This window comes from Drosophila novamexicana, unplaced genomic scaffold (genome assembly GCF_003285875.2).
Source record: "Drosophila novamexicana strain 15010-1031.04,08,12 unplaced genomic scaffold, DnovRS2.1 tig00000308-arrow-arrow-pilon, whole genome shotgun sequence".
In the NCBI taxonomy this organism is placed as follows: domain Eukaryota; kingdom Metazoa; phylum Arthropoda; class Insecta; order Diptera; family Drosophilidae; genus Drosophila; species Drosophila novamexicana.
In genome coordinates, this window is record NW_020824799.1 from 1986026 (window position 1) to 2002264 (window position 16239).

Consider the following 16239-nt stretch of genomic DNA (forward strand, 5'->3'; position numbering starts at 1 on the left):
CGTTGGAATATGAATAACCCAAACCGAGAACGAGTGCAATAAGAGCTGAAAGCTAAAACGCGCAATTATCAATAATAATATGATACTATAATTTAAGTAAATGTATGGCTCGATTCTACATAACGGAGGGCGCACAAATTATAGGTATACCTATCTCTGACTCTTGCCCCTCCCGCCGCTCCCTCCGCTCCTTCGTCTTAAGGCAGACATTCGAAATGCATTCAATTTCATTTTGTTTCATTAATTTATTTTCGAGTGCCGAGGCGCAACGCAATTGGCAAAAAGAAAAATAAATAAATACTTACGGTCCAAACTCGCTATGACGAACCTGAAAATGAGAAAATTTAAAGAAAGTGAGAATACAAAAAAAATCATATTAAATATATATCATATTTATCATATTTAATATACATATAATGTTGAGGGTATTTAAAAAATTGAGTTTTATTTTCATATGTTCATATGTGCTGCCATTCGCTCAAGCGAAGCTCCACTGTAGCCACGTACCAATGTGTATAAAAATGACGACGACAACAAAACGGCAACAGAAAATTACACTGAAATTATAGCAACAATTATTTTCAAATTGAATTACATCCAATTACAAATAAAATGAAATGCAGATGGCATGAAGATAGCGACAATGGCGTCGTCCGACGCAGCCAGGAGGAGCCTCTCCAGCTGCCTCTTGTAGGCGGCTGTGGGTGGGTTTTGTGTCGCCTCCGTCTGCCCCTACCCCTGCCTCCGCCCCCGCTCTTACCTCTGCCGAACAGCAAGACGGGGAAAAAAAAACCAATTAGAGACTTGGCCAGCGGCTGTCACAGTCGGGCGGGTGTCAGCTCGTAAGTTATTATCCTGCAATTAATTTGGCTAAATGTTCCTCTTCTTCTTCTGCTTGCGCTGTGCTCTCGTGCGCCGACGCGCAGCGCAAGCGCCTGAACGAGCCGCGCTGATTGGCTGACCCGCTCGTGATGACGTCACGGTTGCAAGAGATGTGCAAGACACGCCTGCAACACGGCTTCGCGCGGCGGGTGAGCATGGAAGAGAGTGAAAACAAGAGAGAGAGAGAGCGGCGCAGAGAACAATAGAAAGAGAGAGGGAGAGGGAGAGCGGAGAACAAGGGCGTTTGCAGGCAAAGTGTGCGCTCGCGCCTCAACATGTTCGATGTTCGATGTTCGACTGTCGATGTTTGACTGTCGATGTTCGACTGTCGATGTTCGATGCTGCAGTTGTGTGCGAGCTGCATATCAACTAAATACTAAATACTTGTAAAGTTCCCTGTTGATTCAATTGAAATTTGCTTCATGATATATGATATTAAGTATATACTAAACTTGCGAATATTACCCGGCTTTGCACGTTCAAAAGCTTGAAAAATCTTAGGACAACATTTTTTTTTCGAAAACTGCGAAACATGATTCTTAGAAAATTATCTGGAAAATGTTCAGAAGAAAATCAGCAAATATCATTAAATCGTTTTCCATTCATTTTCCAATCTTGCTGCAGAAGATTTTCATGTCTTAAGTCATAAATTGTAACTTTTTGTGTGAATCATAATGAACAATACTATAAAAAACCTTTAAAAAAGATTACTTAATAACTGGAGACAAGATAGCGAGTAAAATCCCACTTGATTAAGAACTTAACGGTGCTTCTACGTTTGGATACAAATATTAGCCCCCATTTTAAAAATTAATTTAGTTGAAGGCATTCAAATGGCATAGAATTTATGTTCCTAAGACTATTGCACCTATTGATTAATTCAATTTAGATTAAAACCCAATCATGAGCTTATCTTAAGCTAATTTCTATCTAAAATGCTGCCTACTTGAGTTGAAAAAATAAAAAAAACGCCACATTCTGTTTTTTTATACGCAGAGGAACGCAGAGAACCGGAGATCCATTTAGATAGAACCAATTGTTAATTTTTCAGCTTTGCTTTCACGGTCTTATCGGAAAATGGTGGAAACCTTTTAGGCCGGCAACTTGTGTGGCAAATTAAAATTCAATTTTTCAAAATATCAAATCAAATCGAATCGAACAAAAAATAGAATTGATGCACAAATTGAATGTGAGTCCACTTAATTTGATTTAGTTTTAAGTTGTTGTTTTTGTTCGTGTGTGTCAGCGCGTGTGTTAATGACGCTTTAGAAACTGTAACAAAGGCCACAGGTCGGTCATAGGGCATAGTCCTGTGCCGAGCCTGACCTGCTCTATGACTGTGAAGCTGCATTGTCTTTGGATGCGTAACAAATGCGCCTGACAATGGGAATTGGCACAGGTTTGCCAGCAGGTCTGGGAGAAACTCATTATAAAGCGTGTGATAATCCGCAGTCGAGCACAAAAGGACACATTAGCCACACGTAGTTAGCGCAAGGACCTCAGCAAGGACTAACCCTCATATACCGTCAGCGTAGGTGGCTAATGGACTCTCGCTGCACTTTAGTTTTGGTCAATGCCTTTCACACCTTCTACTACTCCTCCCAGTCCAGGTCCAGGCCAAGACAAACTGGGCGACTGAGCGTGAAGAATCGTAAACGAGAGCCGAACCCGGGCTCCGGCTGAGCAGATCCTTTTATGTCCCACTATCTTTGATCAGTGCCGACTCACACACAGGTGAGACGACCTGGCCAATAGCCAGGCCGCAATTAGTCCTTAATACGCAGCCATTACTTTATGCAGCCGGAGATTTATAATTGTGTTAAAAACTCGCGCTCACATTTCATGAGAATCCTCGGCCCCAATCGATTCCATCTAATCCAATCCAATCCAATCCAATCTGATCCGATCCGATCTGAGGGCGTCACACTATTTGCTGTTGAAATTTTAAGCTAATTTACACATTTCACAACAACTGCCACAAGTATTCGACTACATAATACCCCGTACCCAACTCGACAAATCAATACATTTTTCCGCTGCTGCACAGAATCATAAAAGTTTTCTTGAATAACTAACTAACTAATTAATCTTATGCTATTATTATTATCAAATATTCTATATAGACATAAATCATAATTTCCCATCCCCATAAATCGGTCAAAATTCATTAGATTTTCACAAGATTTGGTTCTTTTGTCATGGTTTGACCTCTATTTCAAAACTCAACTGATTTTCAAAAGGATTGACTCCTTTTTTATTTGTTTAATACCTAATATGGGTAAGGCCGGGCTATATACAGAAAGAAAGACTCTGATCGTGCATACCCTGTAGACCTAGCTCGTTCTGCTGTAGGGGCATATTTGTGGCTCCATCTATAGTATACCCTATACTTTGTGCCTTCATCTAGCTGTGACACACTCTGTTACCCATTCAGCATACCCTTCATAAACCAGCTAGCATTGGTGCAGGGCATAAAAATGCTAAGTCACAGCGTTAATTGCAGCACTCTGCACCCCCGCCACCCGCATTTTCCATTTCCACGCCTCAAAACTGAACATTTTTCCTTGGGCCCGGCTTCTAATCTGAATATCCAGCATGTGCATCTGTGTCCATTCACGCCTCATATTAATCTCCATTATTTGGCGCTATTCGCCCACGCCTCACTCTTTCAACGCGGAAGCAATAAAAACTCAAATTACTTTTCGTTTACATCCTGACTTTGGGAGACACTGATTTGGTCTCTCCTAATGCCCATGTTAATGACAGCAATTAATTTTGCGTTCGTCTGAGATATCTGTATGTGAGCCCAACCAGAGCCAGAAGTCAAACAAATCGAGAAACATATTTTTATTGTCGCATCGCAAAAATACCGCTGGGAGCTATTAATTACTCAAACAGAGTTCAGAATCTTTTTCCACCCCCCCCCACCACCAAATCGTGTCTGTCTGGCGTGGCGAATTCCTTATCCCTTTGTCAATTTCAGCAAACTTTCTCTACCAGAGCATATAACCCCCCCCCCCCCCCCCCCTCCCCTCAGCCACCCTCTCCCGCTCTGTTTGCGCCCACGCAAAACTGTCCTCGGCTGATTTATGGGCTCTGGCCCACAATAAATTTCAGCACTCCAGGTGCTGAGCCACATAAATCAATCCATTAGTTTTTCGCACTCACATGTATTTCGATTTGTTGACTCTGGACTTTTATTTGCTGCTGGCAGGGTGGCTGCTCCCTGCGGGGCGGGGGGCGGTTTGTTTTGTTGTACTTGGACGCCAGACTTGCGCGCGATTCGTTGCGCTGTTTTTCTGGGCTTTGTCTGTGCTTTGGGTGACAATAAATTATGGCCATGATTAGTCTAAATTTGGCAAATCTATGTAGAAATCAAGGTGCGGAAACTTTTGGCAAATAATTCCCACAGCATGGCTAATGTAAACGCTGAAAACTTTCCCAAACATTTTTCTCACGGCAAACAAAAAAAAAAAACAGTTGCGAAAATTGAAAAACGAAAAACAGAAAACAGAAAAAGCAGCTCAACTAAATCATTAGCAAACATCAATAATAAAAGTTGCATATCAGGCCAAAACGCCGCAAGGTATGCTGCAATTCGCCCGCGAGTGTGCGCGAGTGTGCGTGTGTGTGCGTGTGTGTGCGTGTGTGTGCGTGTGTGTGCAACACAGGTGGCAATGTGGCCATTATGGCTAATGGGCAAACGCAAGATGCCTCGCGGTCAAATGAGTTAAGCCAACAAGAAGAGGAAGAAGCAACCGGCAGCAGCAGCAAGCGTTAAAGTAAGCCATAAAAAAGACAAAGCCGTCATTTTTCTAATGAAGCAGCCGAGTAGAGCGCAAAAGATACATTCTTATAGATACATATGGCCCAAGTAGAAGCCAGTTAAAGACTTTAGTTGCGCCCGGTAAAAAAAAAGCCAACGCCAGCTCGGCCAATCAGACAGCTGCGCCGAACTTCAAAGCCAAAATCAGACAGTTGGCTGCGGATATGAGACGCTTAAGATACACACACACACACACACACACACACAAACAGATACAAAGATACACAGATGCACAGCTACAGAGGCAGCTTTTGATAAATGAGCAGACAGGCGTACAAAGTGGAGAATAACGAGCGAAAGAAACAGGCTCAGACTGGAGGCTGAGGCTCGAGAGCAACTGCAGCAAACACTGTCTGAGTGTGTGTGCGTGTGTGTGTGTGTGTGTGTGTAAAGCAGGCTTAATCACATTGCCTGGCCATTGGCCAGCAGGCGGCTGAAGATCAAAGCGCGCTTTAGCTGTTAGATGCGGCTAGCTTGGTGGTCGCCTTGGCTGAGCCTCGGCTAGAATGATGCCTCTGCCCAGGTAATTGGCAGGTAGCTGACGCTGCAGCCAAATGACATGCCAATGCCCCCCCCCCCCCCACACACCCCACACCCCTCCTTCCACTGGTTTATGAAGAAAAACAAAAGCTCTGCCGTATGTGATATTTGTGTCGTCAGTTTGTGGCATTCCCAGACAAGTAATTCCCATGACAACCAGCTACGATCCGGCGGAAGTGGCAAATCGAGTGGCGTTTCAAGACGCCGCCCGGAGATTTGCCTCTCCCCCTTCGCACCCACAGTTTTTGGCGCATTTTTCGCATGCGAAATGTGACAAAGTGACAAGACAAAATTCTGTCAAATTAAAGTCATTCAAGAAGGCAACGCCCCGAAACCGAAACCGAAACCAAAGTCGAAGCCGAACCCGATCCGACTCGCAATGTCATTAGCATAACTGTCAGAGCCAACGGAGGCGCATCCGTGGCGTCTCTCTGAACGGGGGCCGCGACACGCATCGCTGCCAAGCAGACAAATTCTGCATGAATAACGACAAGCAAATTCGCGAATTCACTCGATATATATAATAATAACACTGGGAAAATTTAATTTAAAAAAAATAAACACACATTTCACAGCGAAGCTTAAAAGTTCTTATTCCAGGAACTTTTTTAATCCACAAATTCTCTTAAATTCTATATTTAATCTTCGAAACATTGAAAGCTTCAAAAATTATTCATACTTAGTTATAGATTTATTCCTTAACAAAATGTACCCAAAATTATAAATATTTTTATACCCCAATAAATTATGAAACAACTAAGAGGTTCTAGTCGGGAGCTCCCGACTAGGGGATACCCTGAATCCTCTTCTTCCAACATCAAACGCATATATATATTCTATTTTAGAAGCTATATGTCCAGTTTGGTGACTCTAGCTCTTATTATTTACCAAAATTGCCCAAAAAACAGGATATCGATATCGATTTTTATCGATTGCTTGGAAACGGAGTAAGTTATCGCTTGTCGGAAATAAACTCGATCGGCGCGGGAGCTAGGAGCACCTACATCTAAATTTCAAGTCTCTAGCTCTTATAGGTTCTGAGATCCTTGCGTTCATACATACGGACAGACGGACAGACGGACGGACGGACGGACGAACGGACGGACGGAAGGACTGACGGACGGACGGAAGGACGGACGGACGGACGGACGGACGGAAGGACGGACGGACGGACGGACGGACGGAAGGACGGACGGACGGACGGACGGCCGGACAGACAGACGGACGGACATGGCTAGATCGACTCGGCTATTGGTGCTGATCAAGAATATATATACTTTATGGGGTCGGAGATGCTTCGTTCTGCCTGTTACATAAATTTGGATTTTGCACAAATACAATATACCCTTAAACCCATTTTTAATGGGTATAAAAACAATAATTTAATGTTTCTGTTTAGTCAAAACGAAAAAGTGTTTTGAAATAAATATTTGAGATTAAATAATTTTAACCAAATTCCCTTAAGTGATTTGAGACTTATATTACTCATAAAATGATGGTATTAAGTTTTTGTATTTATATTTCGAAATATTATTATAAGCATATTGCAAATATTCATACTTTTTTGTTACTTTAATTCAAAATCTTCATTGAATGGGAATTGTTGCTTTAGAAACTTTATATAAGAACCTTGTCGTTTTTTTTTTGGGTGTATGGGAATCAATTTATGATTTGCTGTGTAAATCGAATCGGCTGTTGACTTCCCTTGGCCATCAGCTTAAGTACTCTAATAGCTGCCTAAACTAAACGTAGCACAAATGAGGCACATCCTTAAGGAAGTGCAGGACATGCATTTCCCATGCTTGCAGCAGGTGCCACCAAAGAGGCGCGGAAAATTTGAAACTAATTGCAGTAAAAAGACAAGAAAAGCGAAGAAAAATAAGAGAAGAAAAGAAACAACAAATGTAGAATAACAATCAAAACGCCCACTCGAGTGCCCAGTTGTCAGACTAAAACAACAAATAAAGCAATCAAAACCGAAGGGCCGAGGAACTGAGAAGCTGAGCCACACAGAGATCTACCCAGGCAGCGACATATGTTCTCACACGCGGCACCTTTGTCCATCAGCATTACGTCACAGACAGAGAGAGTGAGGGAGAGGGGGAGATACAAATTGTGGGATATTTATAAACGTCAAAATAGCCAAAAGGAGCGCGCGCGGAAAAGAATATGATCTGTCAGATCCCTAAAAGAGTTTCTTATGGTTTTTATGATGCACAGCCCAAGAGCTGGCCAATTTTGGGTTTCAAGAAGAAGCAGCAGCAAAAGAACCAATCTATAAATTGACATTGGCAACGGGCTCCGTGTGTGTGTGTGTGTGTGTGTGTGAATAGAAACATCAAATAGTCGCAGGAAGGAGAAGGAGGAGGAGAAGGAGGAGGCTGCTGCTGCCATCAAAGGGCCCACAGCCACAAATCGTAAAAACACCGACAATTTCACACCCTCCTTTTCGGTTTTTGTGTGTGTGTGTGTAATAAAAAATTAAACGGTAGCTAGTTAGGTTGCATTCTTGGAGCTGGGCATTGTTTGCATTGATGCCTCTTCTGCCCCTTTGGGATTTTCATTTCGTGGAAAACCGTATTCGACGGCGGCTTTTGAAGCGTTTACCCAGAAGTGTTTGGGGGGGAAAATGTTGGCCAAAATGTTCCTCGATTGCTGCTAATTAAAGCACCTTTTAATTTGTTCCGGTCCGGTACAAGAAGAAGATGAAGATCTGCGGAATCTGCCAGATCATGTAGACCGTGCAGATCTGCGTTCCTGGCGTGCTGGTAAATAAATAACGAACTAATCATTGGGAATCATTAATCGGAAATCAACCATTTTTGGCTGCTAATTAAAATGTTTACGCAAATGAATAATTCGTCAATGAATATGAATATTCATGAATGCTCAAAAACCAAAACCGCAAACTCTCGCCACAGCTCGATATATTAAAATAAATTCAATTTAAATCAATTCAGAGACGAAAATCAAGTCAAGCAATGAAATGCCACCGACTGCGCTGCACGTAAGAGTGCTCTAGTCGGCAGTGAGCGACTGGCAGATACTCTGTATCCAATACAAGCTGCTGTTATAAGCACTTTATGCTGCGATAGAGTTTCCTCTTCACCTACATATAGGAATTTATTCTTCATTAACTCGGCTGCTTATAATCTGATCTTCATGCAACTTTCAAGGATTATCTACCTGTAAAAATGAGTTTTGTTTTCCATTTGGTAGGAATAAGGGAAAGTGAAGTATTCCTAATATGAATAAGATATATGAATATACTATACTGTATATATAATATATAAAATATAAGTACTATAAGTATAAGTATATAAGAGATATATATAATATATATAATCTAAGTACTATATAAGAGAACTTACAGTCTACAACAATTTGTTAACTATATCTACCTCTCATATATCTCAAGCCTTTCTTAGAAAACTATATATCCAAATAGATTCTTATCAATATTATGGATATGAACTCAAAATGATAAGCTTGTATACAATCAAAGTTTCATGTCCCTAGCTTTAGTACTTTCCAAATTCGATAGCCGTCATATTTCTAGAGCCTACTCTCAAATCGAATATTAAATATATGCTAGCTGTGTCTCTAGCTTTTGTACTTTCCCAGTTAGACGTGTGTTCATAGACAGCTTTGGCTTGCGTATTTATGCTGACCAAGAATTGATATGCTTTATGGGCTTTCCTCTGCCTGTTGCACAAAAGCAATATACCCTTTCTGTCCATTCCTGATGGGTTTGGGTATATAAATATTAATTAATTGTTTGCTCTAAAAGTCAAAGAAGCCGCTTCGACGGTAGCAAAAGACTCGCACCACACACACACACATACACACACTCAGATTAAGCCAAAGTTGGGCATAATAAATTTCAAATAACGATCAAAATTAGTGACAACAACGATCAATGGCAGGCCTCATGCAACTAATCACAGTTTATTAGCTTTAAAGCGAGTCCCGTTGTTGTTGTTGTTGTTGTTGTCACCTGTGACAGCATCAAATCGCGCTGTCGACTGTAACAAACAACAACAACAACAAAATATAATTGCTATCAAATATCGTAAATAAAGTCATCAACAGCGTAAATTCCATATGTAAAGTATGTTTGGAAGGTTATAGTTTTTTTTTTCAGCTCAAACGTACAGTAGTCACTGCCATGAAAGAAGTGCAAACATATATTCATTAAATCCATTTATCTCTGTATATAAATCTTTTTGTGCTGCTTGTCGGACCTGTTTACTGTAGTTATGGGCTGAAGGTGGAAGCTAAAACTGGTGTTCCGGCAAAATCCACTCGCAAGTGTAAAAAATTCGCGGAAACAGTTGTCTGAAGTTTCTCCTAAAACCATGCAAACGGTCTCAAAATCATTTTCAAAGATTTTTATGAAAATTTAGTTTTAAGGGCATTTCACAAATTTCGCAAAATCCACCTCTCTGGGTGGAAAGTAGAGTACACAATTTTGTAGAACAAAATTTTAGGGTACGTCCGATTTGATTTGATTCTATGTCTCTTAATGTCACTTAATGGCAAGCTGCACTGTACTGGGCCACCATTTTATTGCTGTGCATTTAATTTTGTTGCGATTTAATTGACTGAACGCCATTAAATAAAAAATGAAGATGAGATTTATGCTGCAATTTGTGCAAAAATTATGTTAATTGTCGCCAAGGGGTAGCAGCTTTTAATGCAGTCGAGCGCGAAGAAAAAAAACAACAACTATATATAAATATATAAATATATATCATTGATTTAAATTAATGGACATGTCAGGCAATTAATAAACGCAAAAACCATGGCAACAGACGAGAGGCTAATGAATGCCAGAGTGTGATATTTTTGCAAAACGTGGACTCGAATGTGGCTCAGTCTATAGTTAGGGCCTCATAAATAACTGAGGCGTTTGGTCGCGCTGTCAATCAAATTGGCAGACACCCTCAAGAGAGAGAGAGAGAGAGATTGTCTCTGGCGAGTTTAATAGACACATAAATGCATTTTGGACGCCCAGCTGCAATCAATTGTGTCCATTGTGTCCCGTTTGCACTCGAAACTGGAAAGGTTCTAATGAGTTTTCGATTAGGTGTGACATGCCGAGATCTGCCTCCGGGTCTAATCGATGAGCATATTGTTTGTCTCTGGCAACCCAGCCCCCACGAATTGGCAACCCGCTCCTTTTTTATTTTCCACTCGAGTGCCAAGGATTTAATTCGTTCGTTTGCATTAAAATGCCATAAATTCAAGTACAGTTGAGTGCGTCTCGCATGGGGCTTGGGGCATGCCCCCAAATGTGTTAAGTCATGTCGCATGCGCCGGGCGCAAAGTTCGCGAGATGCCTTCATTTCCGGTGCTGCCTATACGGGTGGGTATCTGCTGGCTGGCACTCGCCATTTTCACACTCATGCAGCTAATGAGCAATAAAGCTAAATGAAAATGCCGCTAAAGAAAAGCGGGCAAAAAAACAAAAAAATGCTGAAATACGTAAAGAGAGAAAAACGCGAAGCCAACAAATCGATTTGGTCAATTTGTTATTGTTGCAGTTGCCCATCCTCTGGCCAGAACCAGGTCCAGGGCCAGTTCCAGAGAGCGCGAGAACAGCGTGCAAAACTGCGATTCTGCGAAGGGGGAGGGGGGGAGGAGGATGGGTTGGCTTAAAGGGCAGGGGGGGACCAACAGGCGGCAAAGTTGAAACGTGTCGGCATCCTTTGATCAGTTCATATTATAAAATACTATGGTCACGCCTTAAAGGCATTAAACGAGATGGCGCTCAGCTCCACACACACAGAGAGAGAGGAAGAGAAAGAGGGAGAGGGGGAGCAGGGTCAGCAATAGATTCCAGCTTGCAAGTTCTTTGGCTTCCTCATGAACAGCAACAAGCTGCAGCCTCCGCCTCGCCAGCCAGTTCTGTGCGCCGCAACAGGAATTGTTATTTCCACATATGGACGCGCAAAAAAAAAAAAGACAACAAAACAGAAAAAAAGAGGCAACAAAAACATTTCCTCGCTTCCTGCCACAGCCGCAGCTCGGGCCGCGGCTCGTCTCGAGGTAGCGTCGCAAATGCAACGTCATCTCAAGCGGCGCGCGGCAATCAAGCAATGTGGTCTCAGGGCCAGGGCCAGGGCCAGGGCCACAGCCGGAGCCAGAGACAGAACCGGGGCCGGAGCCAGAGTCGGGGCCAGGTTCTGGGCAGCTCTTCTTAATGCTCACTTGGGGCGTTTGTGGACCACCAAACGAGCAACTGACTGTGCACTGCTCGCGCGCGAGTCTGCGATGTGTTTGAAATGCGCTTTTTAACTGCATTGTAGTTGATTTGATATTCATACGTGCCGTGCCCCTGACCGTGCCCCCTACGCCCTTATCCCGCTTTCAAGTTGTGTACACGAAGCTCTTTAGTAACAACAATTTGCAAAATGAATGGCAGACCCACAAGTCGAAGAATTAATACTCTTAGAGAATGATTAGCAAGGACAATGGGAACTATTTTGGAAAACATTTGTAGACATATAATGATAAGTAATGAGAATACTAATGAATTAGCTATATATGTATATACATACAGCAAACTGATTGATTGACTTAGTGCCTGGTTGTTTGACTGACCGATTAAGTGATTGACTAACTGATGGACTGACGGGATGATTGATTGTCAGTAAGTCAATGATTGACTGATTGATTGAATTATTATATTAAATGATTCATGAATTAGCTATATATGTATATATATACAGCAAACTGATTGATTGACTTAGTGCTGGTTGTTTGACTGACCGATTAAGTGATTGACTAACTGATGGACTGACGGGCTGATTGATTGTCAGTAAGTCAATGATTGACTGATTGATTGAATTATTATATTAAATGATTCATGAATTAGCTATATATGTATATATATACAGCAAACTGATTGATTGACTTAGTGCTGGTTGTTTGACTGACCGATTAAGTGATTGACTTACTGATGGACTGACGGGCTGATTGATTGTCAGTAAGTCAATGATTGACTGATTGATTGAATTATTATATTAACTGATTGATTATGTGATAGATAAACTGATTGATCAATTGACTGACTGACTGATTTATAGACTGTTAGATTGAGTAACTGATTGACTAATTGTTGCGGTTGTTTAATCATAGACTGATTGATTTAGACTAACTCATTGATTCAGTGATTGATTAACTGATTGACTGATGTATTGATTGAGTGATTGACTAACTGATAGGCTTATTGACAGTAAGACAATGATTGACTGACTGATTGAATGAGTGATTAACTCCCTCATTGATTGATAGACTGATGATTGATTACCTGATTAGCTATTTGAGTTGACTGACTGAATAACAGTCAATCATTTATTGACTTAAAAATTGACTGACTGATTAACTGACTGATTGACTGACGGAATGACGAATTAACCGACTGACTGACTTACTTATCGACTGACTGATTTACTGAATTGGCCGTCTTACTTATTGACCAGCTATTCGACTGACTGACTAAATGATTGACTGATTGATGATTGACTTACTGCAAAAGCCGTAAGGGCCACAATCCAGTTTCTTATATGCAAGGCTTAAAAATGGGTAAATCATGAAAAAACAGTCGCAGTGACGAACAGTTTGTTACTTTGATGAGTTTAGTAGAGATCTTCACCATGGAAAATATACGCTAGAAATTTTTGTATTTATCAATTTTAATACATAACATTGTGAATATGCCCTTAATAAAGTGTATATGTTGGCACAATAATGTGCAGCCATATAATTAGTGTATTTTGCATGCAAATGTTGATTGCATTTGCGCCTATGAAGCGCACAGAGAAAAAAGAGCGTTATTTCCTTTCGGCCGATCGGTTGCGGCTACTGTAATTGCCACTTGCATTAATTACGTTAAACACAAGTCTCAATATTTAAACAAGAAGCCGCCGAAAAAAACAAAAAAAATGTAAATAAATAAAAGGGAACAACAACAATAAAAGTGCAGTGGAAATGGCAGTGAACCGTTTGTTTGCGCACGGTGAACGCAAACTTCAAGTCAAAGAAAAAAGGCCGCTGCCTTCGAATCTGGCCCTGTCCCGAACTAAGAGCTGCTCTCCCCCCCATCAAAGCGGCCGCAGCATCGATGCCAGCGTAATTATCACACATCGGTCAAAATAAATGCCGGCCACGCGTAGATCTGGCCGAGAGCCCAACTAACTCAATTAAGTTGCCCGACGGACAAATATTTGTATGCGGCATTCAGTCGAAAAAGTATCTAAACAAAGTTCTCAACAGATGTAAATGCGCCGTGCCGTGTGGAGCGTGTGAGTAGCCGGATCAGGGGTCAATATTGATATAGCACGCAACAGTAGCTGCGCCCGAAAACCTGAGAATCTGAGAACCCGCCAAGAACTCGACCCAATACGATCCGAATCCATGTGGCTGTGTCCAGTGCTAGCTAGATTTGAGACAAACCCACTCGATATACGCGTAACTATGAGCATGATACACAGCTGTTGATGTGTGCTCGCCTACCAAATACCCTGTTAGCCATATTGATATCAAATCTGGCAGAACTCATTATCAAACTCTCGGATTTGTTTTAGTTTGCTTGACTAAGAGTAAGGGACTTCTTTTCTTCCTATTCTGATTTATGCTCTGATTTGCCTTATCAACATTTTGGGAAATTTGCAACTCTTTCAAACTCTTCAGGCTCAGTTCTTCTTTTAATGAAGAGCACAGCTGAATCGCAATATGAAGAATCGGTTCATAATAAATAAAGAAATAGAATTTGGGGCTCAACCCGATTCGGCTCAGGGTTAAACGACAAATTGAGTTTCAAAATAAAATATTTACCTTTAAAATTAAATCAAATTATTGAGCAGCTTTCAAGTCTAAGCCACCCTACGTCTGCCAATTTTTATATTTACAGGGTATAAGCAACAGATATTAAAGCAAAACTAAAAATTTTAACTTTGATTTTAAATCAAGCCTTGCTTGACTGTCTAGTCGTTAACACCCCACAATCGTATATTTCTCGTTTTACAGGGTACCACCAAAAGTTTAACATTTCAATTTGAGCATTGCTTTAATTAGCATTTGCTTCTTCCATTGTATTTTCCATTTTTCGTGCTTTCCATTTGCAGCGAGCGTTTGATTTGTTGTCGTCGCGTTATTTCTCTCCGCTTTTAGGCCGACGCTCTTAACTGTTCGACATTTGGCCGGGTATTGTGGAGCTTGGTGCTTGATTAGCGTGGCCGTCGTGCGAGGGCTGCGCTACCAAAATCTTGACCTGAAAGCTTTTCGGATTTTCTTTGGCTGCTCTTTGACTGCGATGTGGGTGGCCCTAAACGGCTTTGGTTCGATTTGCTACCTTTTTGTTTTTTTCTTGTCGCTTTTTGGGTCAAGCTTTGTTTGGCTGCCCGGCTCAGTTGGCCATGCGGCTGATTACTGTGAAATTGGCAATGTGTTAATGGTCGCTCTGTGTCTCTAACTACCTTTTCTGATGAGTTTTCTTCTGCGCCAGCAACACAAAACATTGCACACTTTCTCCGCGACAGTGGCTGTGATCTCTTTTTTCGCGGGCCAAAGTTTGTATGTCAAATGGAAAAACGCGGCCTGCTACTAAAGAAGTGAAATGCCAAAATGTGTGTCATTAACACATAACAGATTTGCACAAGTGGCACTTTAACGTAGAGGACGCTGGTTCAAATCGCAGACTAGAGCGAACATGCGAGACGAAGGCGTTGCTATTCAAATTTAAATCTATATAACTATATTTATACCCTGAACCCATTAAAAATGGGTATAAGGGTATATTGTATTTGTGCAAAATCCAAATGTATGTAACAGGCAGAAGGAAGCATTTCCGACCCCATAAAGTATATATATTCTTTATCAGCATCAATAGACGAGTCGATCTAGCCATGTCCGTCTGTCTGTCCGTCCGTCCGTCCGTCCGTATGTATGAACGCAAGGATCTCAGAACCTATAAGAGATAGAGACTTGAAATTTTAGATGTAGGTGCTCCTAGTTCCCGCGCAGATCGAGTTTGTTTCCGATAATCGATCCGATAATAACTTACTCCGTTTCCAAGCAATCGATAAAAATCGATATCGATATCCTGTTTTATGGGCAATTTTGGTAAATAATAAGAGCTAGAGTTATCAAACTTGACATATAGCTTCTAAAATAGAATATATATATGCATTTGATGTTGGAAGAAGAGGATTCAGGGTATCCCCAAGTCGGGAGCTCCCGACTAGCACCTCTTACTTGTTAGAATTGGCCAACTTCCAAATATACTTGCGAATATAAACAATTTCTCAACTAAATCTGAATAGATTGCAAAATATGAATACACACCCAGATTAATCAAGCCGAAATAGCCGTCAAATTACAGCACAAGCGTGTAAATTTATAAGTTCCAATAAAACATGCATAATAATAATTGTAAGAGTTGGTCGGCCAATTTTCGATACGCTACCAAACGGCAGCTGAATCGGCTGCATATCTGAGCCAGAAATCAAATCAACAGCAAGTGCAAATGACAGCCATGTGTCAATGCAGCGTGGGTAGACCAGATCTCGAGAGATCTCGAGACCTCTCGAGATTTCGAGCTGTCGAGCTGGAGCTGAGCCAAGGCGACTTCGTGGCATATGCAAATAAGCAGCCGCTGTCACACCAAGAACTGTGGAAACTAGAGAGAACTGGCGGAAACTGGGGGAAACTCTCAAAATGAGCCACATCGAAAATGTGAACAACTAGGGATTGCACAACTTGGAGATAGCCTGTAGTTAGAATTACTCTGAGTTCTATACATACATTCTTATTCTTCTTCCTCCAGACCCAAGCTACGGGAAATACATTCTTGCATAACTTCGGTGTTTATAGTCCGATCTTAACGCAATTTTCAGGAATTAAATAGTCCATCCTACTCTTACAACTCAAAATGAGCCACAGCTGCCGTTAGAATCATTCCAGCTACATTTTTTACATACTATACA